General features: G+C 40.4%; 1 protein-coding gene across 1 annotated transcript in view; it reads left to right on the top strand.

The window, feature by feature from the left end:
• The window catches only part of LOC126955751 (signal peptidase complex subunit 2-like), a 705,796-nt gene that overhangs the window by 390,270 nt on the left and 300,003 nt on the right, over positions 1-15,523 (top strand). The gene's annotated exons all lie outside the window — the stretch shown is intronic.

Genomic DNA, 15,523 nt, shown 5'->3' with positions numbered 1-15,523 from the left:
ATTTCCTTCAGGGTAAAGCTCAAAGTGTTGCCATCTAAAGCCATTCCATCAACAAATATGCACTGATCACCTTCTCTGTGAAAAGCAGAGTTTTAAATTGGCTTCCCAAAGCCTGATTACCAAAACATTGACTAATCTCCTAAAGAAAAATTGAGTGCACTGAGAAGCTTGTGAAATATATTTTGGATGGCTAGATATGTTGTGAGGTTTTTTTGGATTCTGTAAAATTTTCCAATTCTGAACAAATGTCTTTATGCATCTTAAATCACTAGCCTGGCTCTATCGTACTTGGTTCTTTGCCTCACCTCAGCTGACTTTGGTGTCCTTCACATTATTGTAGATGACTGAAACACCCTCTATGCTTCTCAAGGAGATTTTGAAACTATTTTAAAGAAAAGAAGGTAGTTTCATTGAAATGTTCCACATTTCATTTATATAATGTCAACTAAAGGTTCTATAGAGTAATTAATCCTGTTTAACAGTTTTCTCTGGCCAGGCGCCATGGCTCACACCTGAGTAATCCCAGCACTTTGGGAGGCCAAGGCAGGAGAATTGCTTGAGCTCAGGAGACCAACCTGGACAATATAGGAACACCTTGTCTCTACACAAAATTTTAAAAATTAGTGGGGCATGGTGATGCACCCCTGTAGTCCAAGCTACTCAGGAGGCTGAAGTGGGAGGATCGCTGGAGCCCAGGAGGTCAAGGCTGCATGCAGTGAGTTACGATTGTGCCACTGCACTCCAGCCTGGGTAGAGTGAGGCCCTATCCGGAAAAAAAAAAAAATTGAAAACAATTTTCTCATAACAAAGATGTATGTTAATTTTAAATAAAATATTTTCTAATTTAAAGATTTAATGTATTTATTTGTTAGTTTCAGAGAACCTGAAGGCTCACCCTGGAAGTCTGTTATAGTCATATTGGTCTTACCTATATGCAATATATGATTAGTTAGTCTATCTTGTTAGATGTCCTAAACATGCATAGCTTCCCCACTAAAGAAGAGAAAGCATCAAACTTATCAATGCCTGACTTCATCAAGTTACCTTATTTATCTAAGCATCAGAATCCTCATCTAGTCCAGGTTGTTGGGAAAATTAAATGCATGGGAGTTGCTTTGAACAGTGCCTGGAACATGGAAGGAATGCAAAGGTGGCCATGAAGATCACTCTTGCTAGGCAGTACCACTTAGGCTTGTGGCTCCAGGTAAACGTGTTCCCATCTTCATCCTTTTCCCGCTCTTCTCCCATTCATTCGTTCATTCATTCATTCACTCGTTCAATATTTACTAAGCTCCTTCCATATTCCAGGCTCAGGCAGTGTGGATTAAAAAGTGACTACAACAGAGCTTAACGGGAGACACAGCCAGGCAAGCAGACCACTTTAATCCATGCCATAAATGCAAAGATAGAGGAAGTATCAAATCCTCAGGAGCACAGAGTGGGGGTTTAAGCGGGTCTGTGGTTTTAGGAAAGGCTTTTTGCTTTCTCTGAGATGCAAACTGAAGAATGCTTAGGAGTTGGCCAAGCATAAAATGTGGGGGAAAGTCTTTCAGGCAGGTAACCCCAACGCAAATGGCTGAAGTTAAGAGAGAACTTGGTACTTCTGAGAAATTTAAAATAATTCAAGAAAGTTTAAGATTAAATAAGAAAGTTTTAAAAGATGGGTCTGAGGAAATAGACAGGAACTAAATCAGAAAAGGCATTGTAAACCATGGTACAGGGTTCGCAATGTATCTTAAAAGCAATGGGAAGCCATGGGAGGGCTATATGTAAAGTAGCATTGTTAGATTTGTGTTTTGTTTTCTTTTTGGGATGCGGAGTCTCACTCTGTTGCCGAGGCTGGAGTGCAGTGGTGCAGTCATAGCTCACTGCAGCCTCGGACTCCGGGCTCAAGTGGTTCTCCCACCTGTCTCCCCAGTGGGTGGACTGCAGACACAAGCCACCATGCCTTGTGTTTTAGAAGCATCATACAAGATGTGGAAAATGAACTGTTCGAGGGCAACACCGGAGGCTAGAAAGTTAAGTTGGAGGCTGATAACAATAATTTAGGCAAAAGATGATAGTGGCCTGAATTATGGTAGTGACAATGAAATTGGAGAAAACATATGGGTTAAGTGTTTAGTAGGTGGCCACAACTGGACTTGGTGATTTATGAGAAGGAGTGGGTGTGGTGAGGGAGGAATCAAGAATGATACTCTGGTTTACTGGTTACTGGGGTATTGCCATTCACTCAAGGGAACACAAGGAAGAACAAGTTTAGAAGAAAGATAGAGTTCAGTTGTGGACACAGTGAATTTGAAATGTCCCTGGAATATCTGGAGACACTGAGAGCCCAGAGAAGAGGTCTGGGCTGGTACAATAGATTTAGATGTCATCAGCAAAAACCACAGAAGTGGAAAACTAAAGCGAGTGTATAAAAGGAGACATTTTCTAGGACAGAATCCCATGAAACACTGGCACTTAAGAGGTGAACTGAAGAAGAGGACTCCCCAAAAGGAACTGAAAAGGAATATCCAAAGAGGTAGAAACAAACAGAAGCGTAACAAGTCACTAAAGTCAAGAGAAAAAGGTACTTTGAGAAGCTCACTAAAGTCAAGAAAAAACAACATTGCAAGAAGACAGATGATATTAAATGATACAGAAAATTAAGAGACTCAATATTTATTAGTTTTAACAAGGAGATGTAAGTCTATCTAGATTCCACAAACACACACAGAGACACTTACATATACATACACATACTCACAGATTTTAAACCCTCAGATAAGAGGCTAATGTTCCCCTAAGAGACAACAAGGTCTGCTCTCTCTTGTTTTTTTCTCCTACCACCTCCATCTTTTGCAGTTTCTTTGTGACTCATCTGTAGCCCTCAGCATACCAAAAGCAAAAAGAGAAAAGAAACAAGGGGTAGGGTACAACTCGAAAGTTCTGTGACCAAAACTGAATCCATTTCAGTAGTACCCTGATTCTGGCTGGGGTTTTTTGGTTTTGGTTTGGGGGAGGGGGAGTTGTTTGTTTTTCTTGTTGTTGTTATTGTTTTTGGTGCAATCATGGCTTACTGGAGCCTCAAACTCCTTGGCTCAAGGGATCCCCCCAACTCAGCCTCCAAAATAGGTAGGACCACAGGTGCATGTCACCACACCTGGCCTTCCTTTCTTTCCTTCCTTCCTTCCTTTCTTCCTTTCTTCCTTCCTTTCCTTCCTTTCCTTCCTTCCCTCTTTCCCTCTTTCTCTCTCTCTCCTCCTTCCCTCCCTCCCTCCCTCCCTCCCTCCCTCCCTCCCTCCCTCCCTCCCTTCCTTCCTTCCTTCCTTCCTTCCTTCCTTCCTTCCTTCCTTCCTTCCTTCCTTCCTTCCTCTCTCTCTCTCTCTCTTTTTTTTTTGGTAGAGACAAGGTCTTGCTATGTTGTCCAGGGTGGTCTCCAATTCCTGGGCTCAGGCCATCCTCCCCTGTCAGCCTTCCACAGTGCTGAGATTACAGGCGTGAGCCACTGCATCTGGCCAATTCTAGCTGTTGAACTGAAACTTCCCAATAGAAGCAAGTTATCATTATTTTAAAAGTAAACTGCAGAGATAAAATGCTAACTTGACCACTGAAGTCATGAAGTTTAATTCTCATCTTCTAAGAATCCAATTGACTCCTAGAAATTTTAAGAAGGGAGATAATGGACTATACACTTTAACATTTCAGAACTTTTACTACCAACTTTTGATTCAGGCGATACCATCCAGACAAAACAACAACAACAACAACAACAACAAAAGTACACATAACTCAGTTTCTTTGCTGTGTTTAAATGATCACAAATTATTTATTAAAGAAAAAATGCAGTGGGAAAAGCTTGCCACAAAGAAAATCACTGACTTATTCTTAAAGTCCAAGTATAACTCTGAGAAATTCAAATATATGAAAGATATAATTGGTCAAGGGGTTAGATATATGAACATTTTTACATTTTCATTTTTTAAACTCCTTTAAAACATATGGTTTAGTTAAATAGGATTTATTTACAGGGCAGAAGAATGTCACATTATATGACTCACATCCTACCTAAATTTTCCTGTTGGAGCTTTTCCTCTGACAGATGAGTAATCTCATTTTATGTTGGATCAGACCCACAATTTGATACAGAGTTATGGCCTGAAATAGGAGCCAGTTGCTAGCTGCATAATTCAAATGCTCTTCAAGCACAATATAGTCATCTCATTGCTTTAAGAAAAAATTAACATTATATGGGAAATTTTTGATGGTCTTCATCACTAATGAAGTATACACAATTTTGATCCTGAAGAGAACCAGAAGTTCCCCTAAATTCCAAAATATGCAAAGAAGGCAAATACTGTAGTACACTAAATAGAATGAAGAGAGAGCCTGAATTCAGCAAAATCTGGTGCCAATCAGATTAAAGACCCACACAGAGGAACAGAATCAGCATGAGATTACAGCTTCTTCATCTACCTGCCCCATGTCTCCACCCTGAACTCTTCAACCAATCAATGATCTCTTCACTTCCGCCCACTCTCAAACCTTTGAAAATACAAGCTCAAAGTCATTGAGGGGATGGATTTGAGGTTTCCTCCTGTCTCCTAGTTGGGCCAATCCAATGATTAAACCACTTTCTTTGCAAACAGAAACAAAAACAAAAAACAGTCAAGTGAAGCTGAAGAAGGAAAGAAGAAAAGAAAGAAAGAAAGAAAGAAAGAAAGAAAGAAAGAAAGAAAGAAAGAAAGAAAGAAAGAAAGAAAGAAAAAGAAAGAAAGAAAGAAAATGAAGAGCTTTATACTGATTGCAGACAAAAATCTAAAACAGGTGATCAGATAGTCTGTAATCATTTAGAAATGTAAGAGGTGACGATTAGGCATCAGCGTGGGCTCATCACAATAGAATTTTACAGATAATATAATGGTCCTATCAAAATAGGGTTATTTTTGGAAAATAGATTTGCCAAGCTGCTATTGTACACACCAAAGAACCTAAAAAGATGAAAATTTGAGTTATTTAGCCATAACAGAGTATACAAATATTCTATTGGCTATGTTATAATTTACTATGACTTTGCAAAGTCACTTGTTCAACAAATATTTAGTGAGGGCTTGCTTCGTGTCTCACATTGTGCTGAGTGCTTATCTATGAGGTAGAAATTGTTATCAAGAGGTAGCAGTGTGTGACTTAAGCACACAGACTTGGAATGAGATAGCCTCCATTCAGATCCTGACCTTGTCACTTAAATGGACATGTGACCTTGAGAAAGTAACTTAACCTCTGCCTCATTTTGCTCATCTGTAAAGTGGAGTGCAAGGGAATTGTGAAGATTAAATAAATTAATAAATGCAAACATCTTAGAACAGTGTCTGGCATGTAGTAATTGCTCTATGAGCATCAGCTGTAACAATTGCATTTTAGAGAGGTGCTATTGACAATGTTTGTGTTTCTCTCAAAATAATCCCCTGATAATCCTCAGTGTGATGGTATTAGGAGGTGGTGCATTTAGGAAGTAATTAGGTCATAGGGGTACCCTTCTAAAAAGAGACACAAGAGCGAGGCTGTCTCTCCACCGTCTGAGAATATAGCAAGAAGGTGGCCCTCCGCCATCCAGTGTCTTGATCTTGGACTTTCCAGCTTCCACAACTATGAGAAATAAATTTATGTTGCGTAAGCCACCCACTTTGTGGTATTTTATTATATAGCAGCATGAGCTGCTTAAGACAAGAGGTAAGATCATGTGTCAAGGACATCACAGTTTCCCCAGCCAAGATCTAAGCCCGAGACTGTCTGAGGCCAAAGCCCATGCCCTGAACCACATCAGAAATGACATTCAAAATGTGTGACGTTTTGGGCTTTCAAAAAAACCTTTGACATCCACTTCTTTATACTTTTACTTTAATCATGTATCCAGATATGCAAAAGACCTAACGTGTCTGGGAAGTTATTTCTGGGTCTATATGCCAAAACTTTCCTAGAGGCCAGGAAAGTTACTTAGAACATTGGGCTTGCAACTTTGAAGTTGCAACCTATTGCAGAACTTTGGGAGGTTCAAGCGATATTTTAAAATATCTCCTATTTTAAAAGGTATGTCATGGCCAGGTGCGGTGGCTCTCGCCTGTAATCCCAGTACTTTGGGAGGCCAAGGCAGGCAAATTGACCGAGGTTGGGAGTTAGACACCAGCCTGACCAACATGGAGAAACCCTGTCTCTACTAAAAATACAAAGTTAGCCGGCCATAGTGGCACATACCTATAATCCCAGCTACTCGGGAGGCTGAGGCAGGAGAATCGCTTGAACCTCCCAAAGTTCTGCAATTCCAGGCATGAGCCACTGTGCCTGGGCCATTTACTTAATTATTGACTCCTCACATTTTCAGGTTTCCTCAAATGCCCCCTCATCAAAAAGGCCTCTCTCCTGATCACATCACTGCACAGTAACTTCTTGGCCACCCTCTCTCACCTGTCTTTTCTTTTCTTTGTATCACCTCTCATTACCAGGCACTGTTGATTGTTTGATTATTACTTTATTGTCTACCTGTCTCTATAATATAGGCTCCAAGTGACCTGCTCTATTTTGTTTACATTATTCCAGTGCTTAAAATAGAACCTGGCACATAGTAGGTTCGCAAAGAATACTTATACAAATGACTGAATTCTTATAAATTTTTACTTCTTACAAATCTAATTTTTATTAGTAATACTAGAAACAAAAATTAAAGGAAACTCCCATTATCAAACTTTTTTTTTTTTTTGAGACAGGGTCTCACTCTGTCACCCAGGCTGGAGTGCAGTGGCATGATCACAGCTCACTGCAGCTTCAACCTCCCCAGGCTCAGGTGATCCTCCCAAGTAGCTGGGACTATAGGTGTGTGCCACCACACATGGCCAATTTTTGTATTTTTTTGTGGGGACAGGGTTTTGCCATGTTGTTCAAGCTGGACTTGAACTCCTGGGCTCAAGGAATCCTCTTGTCTCAGCCTCATGAGTAGCTGGGATTACAAGCGCACACCACCATACTTGGTGTTAGCAACACCAAGTTTCCCAAATGTTGGGGAAAAAAGGCAAACAGGAATTTTATTTATACTATCATTGAGATGAGAATAGTCTAGCGAATTATGAGATTTATAAGTAATGCTCACCTGAGAAGAGTTTGTGCTCAAAGTTGCAGTAGTCATCTTTTGCTTCTTAGCAGCTTAAAGCAGCACACACTAATTATCTCATGGTTTCTGTGAGTCAGGAATCCAGGCACAGATTAACAGGGCTTGCTTAAGGGTCTCTCTTAAAGCTACAATCAAGATGTCAGCAAGGGCTAAAGTCTCATGTAAAAGCTCAGCAAAGGAAGCTCAACAAGCTCACTTCTGTGACTGTTGTCAGGCTTCAATTCCCTTTGAGATAGAGATTTAGGTCGTAAATATTGACCTGGCAACTGGCTGCAGAACACCCTCAGTTCCTTGCCACGTGGGCCCCCCAACATGGAAACTTGCTTTATCAAATGCAGCAAGAGAGGGAGTCCGCTAGCGTGATCAAAGTTATATTTTCTTATAATCCAATAGCAGAAGTGCCATCCCCTTAATGTTGAGGTATTCTGTTGATTACAAGTAAGTCATTCGAGGGGAGGGGATCACATAAGGCCCTAAATATCAGGAGGTATGAATCACTGGGGACCATCTTAGGGGCCTCTTACCACTGAAATACTATCTCAAAATAATATTATATTGCTTGCTAGAGAAATGTATGCTTGAGCCAGGCACAGTAGCTCACACCTGTACTCCCAGTAACTCAGGAGGCAGAACTGAGATGATCACTTGAGTACAGGAGTTAGACTAACCTGGGCAATACAGTGAGACCCATGTCTAAAAAAAAATAAGACAAAGAAAAGAAATGTGCCTACATGATACCACCTTGCAGCCTAGGCTGTCCATGATCACCTCACAGGACAGTCAGCATCATCTGGTGTTCTCCCACTTCTGCTGAAGCTACTGCCTCTGAAACAGCCTAAGCCTTCCTTGTTAGACAACTTTAGGAAGAAGCAAACAGGGTGAGAGTGAATAGATACAAAACAGAAACTTTTCCTCTTAAGTCATTTATTTGATTAAGGAGTGGATCAACGGTATGGGTGCAGCATCCCTGGGAGCTGGGCTAATGGAGAGTGGCCAACGTAGTACAAATAACATATTCTGTAAAAGCCTCTCCATCAAGAACCAGGGCCACTTTTGCACGTCCAACTCCTCCTATTGTTTGTGATAAAAGCTCAATATCAACCTCACTCTTGCCTATACGCTAGCTTTGGAATTGTAGTCAGACTTCATATGTCTCTTTGCATTAATGAGCCCTACTTCATCATTATACTTCTAATTGTGTGTCAGATTAAAGCATGAGAAATTGAGTTTGGATAATCTAATAAGAGCAGCTTTATTCTCTATATGGATATCAGATGGCAAAGTAATCAAACGAGGAAAGTTAAGATCCTCACAGACAGATAGGCAATAACCTGGTTTAGTGTTAAGAGTGAAGAGAATACACTCGCCATAGAAATGAATTCCCATTTACAAGCAGCAGCACAGAGTACAGTCTCTGGAGTCAGGCTGTCTGGGTATGAATCTTGGTCCTCTGGCTTACTAGCTGTGCAAACTTGGACAAATTACTCAATCTGTCTGTACCTTGTAACATAGGCATCTGTAAAAGACAGGTAACAAATACCGTTTCACCGTAACAAATGTACCACACTGATGAGGGCTATTGATGGTGGAGGAGGTTGTGTATGTGGGGGAAAGGTATATGGAGACGTTGTGTACTTTCCACTCAATTTTTTCTTTACCTGAAATTGTTCTTAAAATTGTCTATGAGTTTATAAAATCATGATGTTAAAATATGCCTCAAGATTAGATTGTCACTGAAAGCGCTCCTTCCACAAAATGAGTGAACACCAAGTTAGCAAACACTGTACGGAAGTACCTCGTGTTGAACTTTGCTGGCACCAATCACAATGCCTAGCACATAGCAGAAATTCCACCTAACTCAGGAAATCTGTAAGCATGCAGTTAGCACTGCCCTGTGGGAACAGGGGAGTGAGGACATCTCCCAGCACATTTTGCACAAAACAGACCAGGGAATCCTAGAGCTAGATAAGATTGGGTATATCTCTCTCTCCGAGAAATTTAGATCAAGGCTTCTCCAACTTTAATGTGTATAAGAATTACCTGGAGGGGGCTGGGAGCAGTGGCTCATGCCTGTAATCCCAACACTTTGGGAGGCCAAGGCAGGCGGATCATTTCAAGTCAGGAGAACAGTCTGGCCAACATGGCAAAACTCCATTTCTACCAAAAATACAATAAATTAGCTGGGCTTGGTGGCACACGCCTGTAGTCCCAGCTACTCGGGAGGCTGAGGCAGGAGAATCGCTTGAACCAAGAGGTAGAGGTTGCAGCGAGCTGAGATCCCGCCACTGCACTCCAGCCTGGGTGACAGAGTGAGACTCCATCTCAAAAAAAAAGAAAAAGAAAAAGAAAAAGAATCACCTGGAGGTATTGCTGGAGTGGGTTGTAAACTAGTTTCTGATTCAAATCGTTTGGGACAGGACCTGGGAATTTGCATTTTTAAGTGGCTCTCTGGTGATGCTGATGCTGCCGGGCAGTGGATCACATTTAAAAGTTGCAAGAGTTTGGATAAAGCTGAATTCTGTTCAGTAGACCCTCTGGGAAGAGTTTGGGATCAGTAATCTGTCCGAAAGAGACTGAAGAACTCAGAAGGCTGCATTTGCTTGGTAATCACACCGTGTTTACTTAGAATGAGAGTTTATTTGGATGGATCGAGGGTGACAGAGGTTATGAGAGAGGAACTAAACAGGCTAGCAAGCTATGTTTTATTTTTCTCTCAAAGAGTTTTAACAATATTTGAATCATTTTGGCAGGGCGTGTGTTGAAGGCCAAAAGAATGAGGGCCGTGATGAACTCAGTATACCACTGGAGGCTATATGAGTAAACAGCAAACTGTTTCTCATGAAAGCAGGATGTTGGCAAACTGACAAACTGCGTCTGCCTCCCAGAAGGAACGCTGAGGGGAGGCATGACCCAGGCACAGGTGTTTCTTGTGATTAGGCACATTTGAAGCCTGTCAGCAATAACGTGAACCTGTGATCAATCAAGCAGCTGACCCACTTTTACCTCCTTCTCCCTGCTCTTTCTACCCAATAAATACAAAGGGCTGTTGCCTTTGCTCACTAGAAGCAGGGAACCTTCTTCTTCTTCCCCTGGTTCCTTCCTTTAAAACAGTTTCTTTGAAGTTTTCATTGCTGCGTTCGTCATCCTTTGTTCAGTCTCGTAATTACTGTCTCAAACAGTCACAGTAGTAAGTCTTATAATTACAGTCTCAAGTAGTAACAGTAGTAACTGTCGTAGTGACGGTCGCAAGTAGTAACCATGACGGTCAGCCACAGGCATGTGTTACATGGGTCACCACAGTCTTCCCTACTTTCTATGGTCCTATATCTGACCAGCTTCACTCATTTGTAATTGGCCTGGACCCTGAAATCATTTGGCTTTGCAAGCCCTCGCTCTTCTCTTTCTCTCCTTCCTCCTGTACTAGAAAATATTTCAGAGCCCATACAGCTTTAAAATTAAGAGATGTTATCTACAGACTTTCCCTTTTGTGTCAGAGAACAAGTTCCTACTAGCACAGAAAAGGGCCATAGTTACACAGTATTTTCAACGACATACCCTTATGCTGCAATGAGGATTTCTCAGGTAAAAATGTCTTTATAAATAATCCCCCAAACATAATTTATGTTGAACACAAGCACTCTTTTAAAAGAAAAATTCACAAATAAAATTGGAGATCAAAATTAATACATAAAGGAATAAACAGGGTGCATTATAATAGTTTATGGTTGCCAGATTTATTTTTAAAAAAATATGTCGTTACATTTGAATTTCAGATAAACAACAAATAACTTTTTACTATAAGTATGTCCTGGGCAATATTCGGAACAAATTAAGCACACTTATATTAAAAAAAGTATTCATCGTTTATCTGAAATTCAATTTTAGCTAAGCATCTTGTATTCTATCTGGCAATCTATATAAGTTTTCTATTTATCGACTGAATATTTGTGTCTCTGCAAAATTCGTATGTTGAAATCCTAACTCCCGATGTAATAGTATTGGGTGGGGCTTTTGGGAGGTGATTAGGTTGTGGGAGCAGAGCCCTCATGAATGGGAATCTGAGGCTCCTTATTAACAAGACCTCAGAGAACTCTCTTTCCCTCCCACCATGTAAGGACACAGCAAGAAGATGGTTGTCTGTGAACCAGGAGGTTGGTCCTCACCAGATACTAAATCTGCTTGTGCATTGGTCTTGCACTTCCCAGCTTCTAGGACTGTGAGAATAAATTTCTGTTGTCTATGAACCACTCAGTCTATGGTATTTTGTTACAGCAGTCCAGACCAAGGCAAACTTACTGCAAACTTACTGGCTCTGAACAACATAAATTTATTATCTTATAGTTCTAGAGGTCAGAAGTCTAAAATGTGTCTCTAAGGTGACTTTTTTTGGAGGCTATAGGAGAAAATGCATTTCCTTGCCTTTTCCAGCTTCTAAGGACCCCCTACATCCCTTGACTTGTAGCCTCCACCTTCAAAGCTAGCAGCATAGCATCTTCTCTCTTCTTTCTTTTTTCTTTTTCTTTTTTTTTAATTGAGATGGAGTCTTGATCTGTGGCCCAGGCTGGAGTGCAGTGGCACGATCTCGGCTCACTGTAATCTCTGTCTCCCACTTCAAGTAATTCTCCTGCCTCAGCCTCCCAAGTAGCTGGTATTACAGGTGTTCACCACTATACCCAGCTAATTTTTGTATTTTTAGTAGAGATGGGTTTTCACCATGTTGGCCAGGCTGGTCTCGAACTCCTGATCTCAGGTGATCTGCACATTTCAGCCTCCCAAAGTGCTGGGATTACAGGTGTGAGCCACCACAACTGGCCATCATCTCTCTTCTGACCTCTCCTTCTGTCATCCTCACTTCTCTCTCTTTCCTGCCTCCTTCTTGGGCTCACCCAGCTAATCCAGGAAAACCCCCCTATTTCAAAATCCATAATTTAATCATTGCTGCAAAAAACCTTCTGCCACATAAGGCAACATATTCACAGTTTCCAGAGATTGGAACATGGACATCTTTAAAAGAGGCCATTGTTTTGCCTACTATACAACCCTATAATAGTTATTTACATGACAATTAGTTTAATTCACTAAAGCAAAGTCTACTTATTTTATTTGTAGAAGACTAATTGACAAATAACTTTTCTAGACTGTATTTATTGCTTAGACATTAAACAGTACAATTTCCTACAGATTTCTATCAATGAGCATGAATCTTCTTTTCATAGATGAGAACAGATCCAAGGGCATCAGTGATGTGTCCAAGATAGAGCCATATGCATAGTCTGAGTAAAGTGAAATGAAAATGTCCCTTCCTTGACTTATCCTCTAATTTGTTGTATTTTTGATAAGCCAAAAACGGATAATTTTTTATTCCTCTAAATACGTTGGAAAAGCTTAATAATAATAATATGAGAGATCACATATAGCTTCCTGGACATAACAAATGATACGATCAGAGTCAAATGAAGAGCTCTTTTCAATATCCAAGGAAGCCAGAGATGGACTGGATAGTCTAATGGACTTAAAAATCTGTAATTCCAATAAAACATATGCGAGGGAAATTTGCACTACATTTGACATATTAGTGTTCGGCTGTCAATACATAAAATCTTTTCAACATATTAACTGATAAGTGGTTTCCAGTTTGAATCTTGAAAAACAACGAAACAAATGTCTTTGTTAAATGTAGTTGAAAGTCAAAATTCCCTTAAATAAAAAAAATAGCTAAGTGTGGCAGAACAATAAAAAGAAAACAACACTTTTTTACTTTTTTCTGACAATAAAAGCTATTCACATGCCTTACAGAAGATTTGGAAAGTTCATAAAGAAAAAATATCAAAATGAAAAAAAAAAAAACTTTTCCCAGACTCCTACCACTCAGAGATAACCATTCTTAATATTTCATCTTATTCCCTTCCAGGATAATTTTTGGGTACACCAAATTCTACACAGACAAATTGTACAGCAGACATATGGTACATAAAATGAGAAACTTTCATTTGTTCACTCATCCACCCAGTTTTTTCCTTTTTTTTTTTTTTTTTTGAGATGGAGTCTCACTCTGTCACCCAGGTTGCAGTGCAGTGGCACAATCTCGACTCACTGCAACCTCTGGCTCCCAGGTTCAAGTGATTCTCTAGCCTCAGCCTCCCGAGTAGCTGGGATTACAGGTGTGTGCCACCATGCCCGGCTAATTTTTGTATTTTTAGTAGAGACAGGGTTTCACCATGTTGGTCAGGCTGGTCTCAAACTCCTGAACTCATATGATCTGCCTGCCTTGGCCTCCCAAAGTACTGAGATTATAGGCATGAGCCACGGTGCCCAGGCCTTTTTTTTTTTTTTTTTTTTTTTTTTTTTTGAGATGGATTCTTGCTCTATTGTTCAGGATGGAGTGCAGTAGTGTAATCTCAGTTCACTGCAACCTCCACCTTTTGGGTTCAAGTGATTCTCCAGCCTCAGCCTCCTGAGTAGCTGGGATAGGTGTGTGCCACCATGCCCAGCTAATTTTTGTAATTTTAGTGGAGACGGGGGTTTCACCATGTTGGCCAGGCTGGTCTCAAATTCCTGACCTCAAGTGATCTGGCCGCTTTGGCCTCCCAGCGTGCTAAGATTACAGGCGTGAGGCACCGCACCTGGCCTCCACCCATTAATTCTTTCACCAGATATGCTATAATAGGCCATTCATCCTTTTATTCACAAGGTACACTACCAGTCTCAGTGGGTGCTACAAAGGTTGAGAAGACATGGACTTTATATTCTAGTAGAAATATATTAGAATTCCTTTGGACACACTTTTACAAAGACCAACTCAAATGTATTGGCTCACTAGAATCGCATGGGGTCAGGAAAGTGCATTTCTCCAAGAAATAAAAGGATGCTGGTCAGACAAAGCAACTGATGTTCAATAAAGAGAATGCATACTCAAATAGTTTGTTGAGAACTAGGTTATTTTTAGACAGATCATCCAGATTAACATGCTGATTCAAATTGACTCTTCTTTTAAGAACAGAAAGTAAGGCCAGGTGCGGTGGCTCACGCCTCTAATCCCTGCACTTTGGGAGGCCAAGGTGGGCAAATCACCTGAAGTCAGGAGTTTGAAACCAGCCTGACCAACACGGTGAAACCCCGTCTCTACTAAAAATACAAAAATTAGCCAGGTGTGGTGGCGCATGCCTACAGTCCCAGCTACCCGGGAGGCTGAGGCAGAAGAATTTCTTTAACCTGGGAGGTGGAGGTTGCAGTGAGCCAAGATCATGCCGCTGCACTCCAGCCTGGGTGACAGAGTGAGACTCTGTCTGGAAAAAAAAAAAAAAAATAGAATGTATCACATTATCTGAACCTCTTCTTAATCTTCCAAACCTATTTTTCCCTGAAATCATGAAACAAATTTTCCTTTGGCATTCAAAAATTTCTTATAAACACAAGGTTGTAAAGTAGATATATTTTATGATGGTATGTAGTAGTAAGTGGAGATGGGTCATACACGTTTGGATTAACTCAAAAATAAAAAGACAAAAGCAGGAGTGTTAAAATTAGAATATAAAAGTGAAAGTAGAAAAGAACAGTGGAAATCCAACAAAAGCGGAAGGAAAGCAAAGTAATCAAGCAGCAATCTCAGAAAAGCAATCTGTCATACTGAGTTTGGGCAGTTGCATGGGAAGCCTTTGCCAAGCCAACAAGGAAGGAGGAAACTAACATTTGAATAGCTATCATGTCCAAAATGTTTCATTAGATACTTTCATTCAGACCACTTAACACAGAGTAATTGTTACTTCCAATCTGAAGATACAGAACTCCCAAATAAGAAAGATTATTTAGCTCACTCCAAGTCCATTTGAGCTGAAGTTTATCTGAAGCCAAAGTCCATTCTCTTTCCATTACCAAGCTGCCTTGCAGGAAGTAACACGCTATTTCAACAAAGGCCTATTTCATTGCTGAAGGGAAAAATTACCAAATGGCCACTGAAAGAACCCAAGGATTTAAATGAAGAACTTATCTACCAGCAGTTCTGGTGTGAAACTGTATAATAAAAATGAACTTATGTTGTTAAAGAACTTAAGTGGTTAGTACCCTGTAATCCCCTTGCCGATTTTGAAAATTAATCATTTCTGTCCACTTTCCTCCTTCTTCACAATTTCTGTCTCCAGACCATGTGGAGCTCATCCCATTTCAGTTTTTGCATATGTTACTCTTTCTGCTTGAAACACTTTTCCTCTCCAGATGGCATCAAGGGTGCTCCTGCTCAACACCAAAGATTTACTTTACTTAAATGTCAGCTCTACAAAGTCACCTGTTCCTGCAACTACCCCTATTAAGATAGCATTCCTATTCTCAGAGAGCACTTACCATTGTGTGAAATTGTTCTATTTGTTTAGGGTTTTTTTGTCTTTC

Source organism: Macaca thibetana, chromosome 5, assembly GCF_024542745.1.
Source record: "Macaca thibetana thibetana isolate TM-01 chromosome 5, ASM2454274v1, whole genome shotgun sequence".
NCBI classification, from domain to species: domain Eukaryota; kingdom Metazoa; phylum Chordata; class Mammalia; order Primates; family Cercopithecidae; genus Macaca; species Macaca thibetana.
The sequence above is the reverse complement of the archived record's forward strand: the minus strand, read 5'-3'. Positions and strand labels throughout refer to the sequence as shown.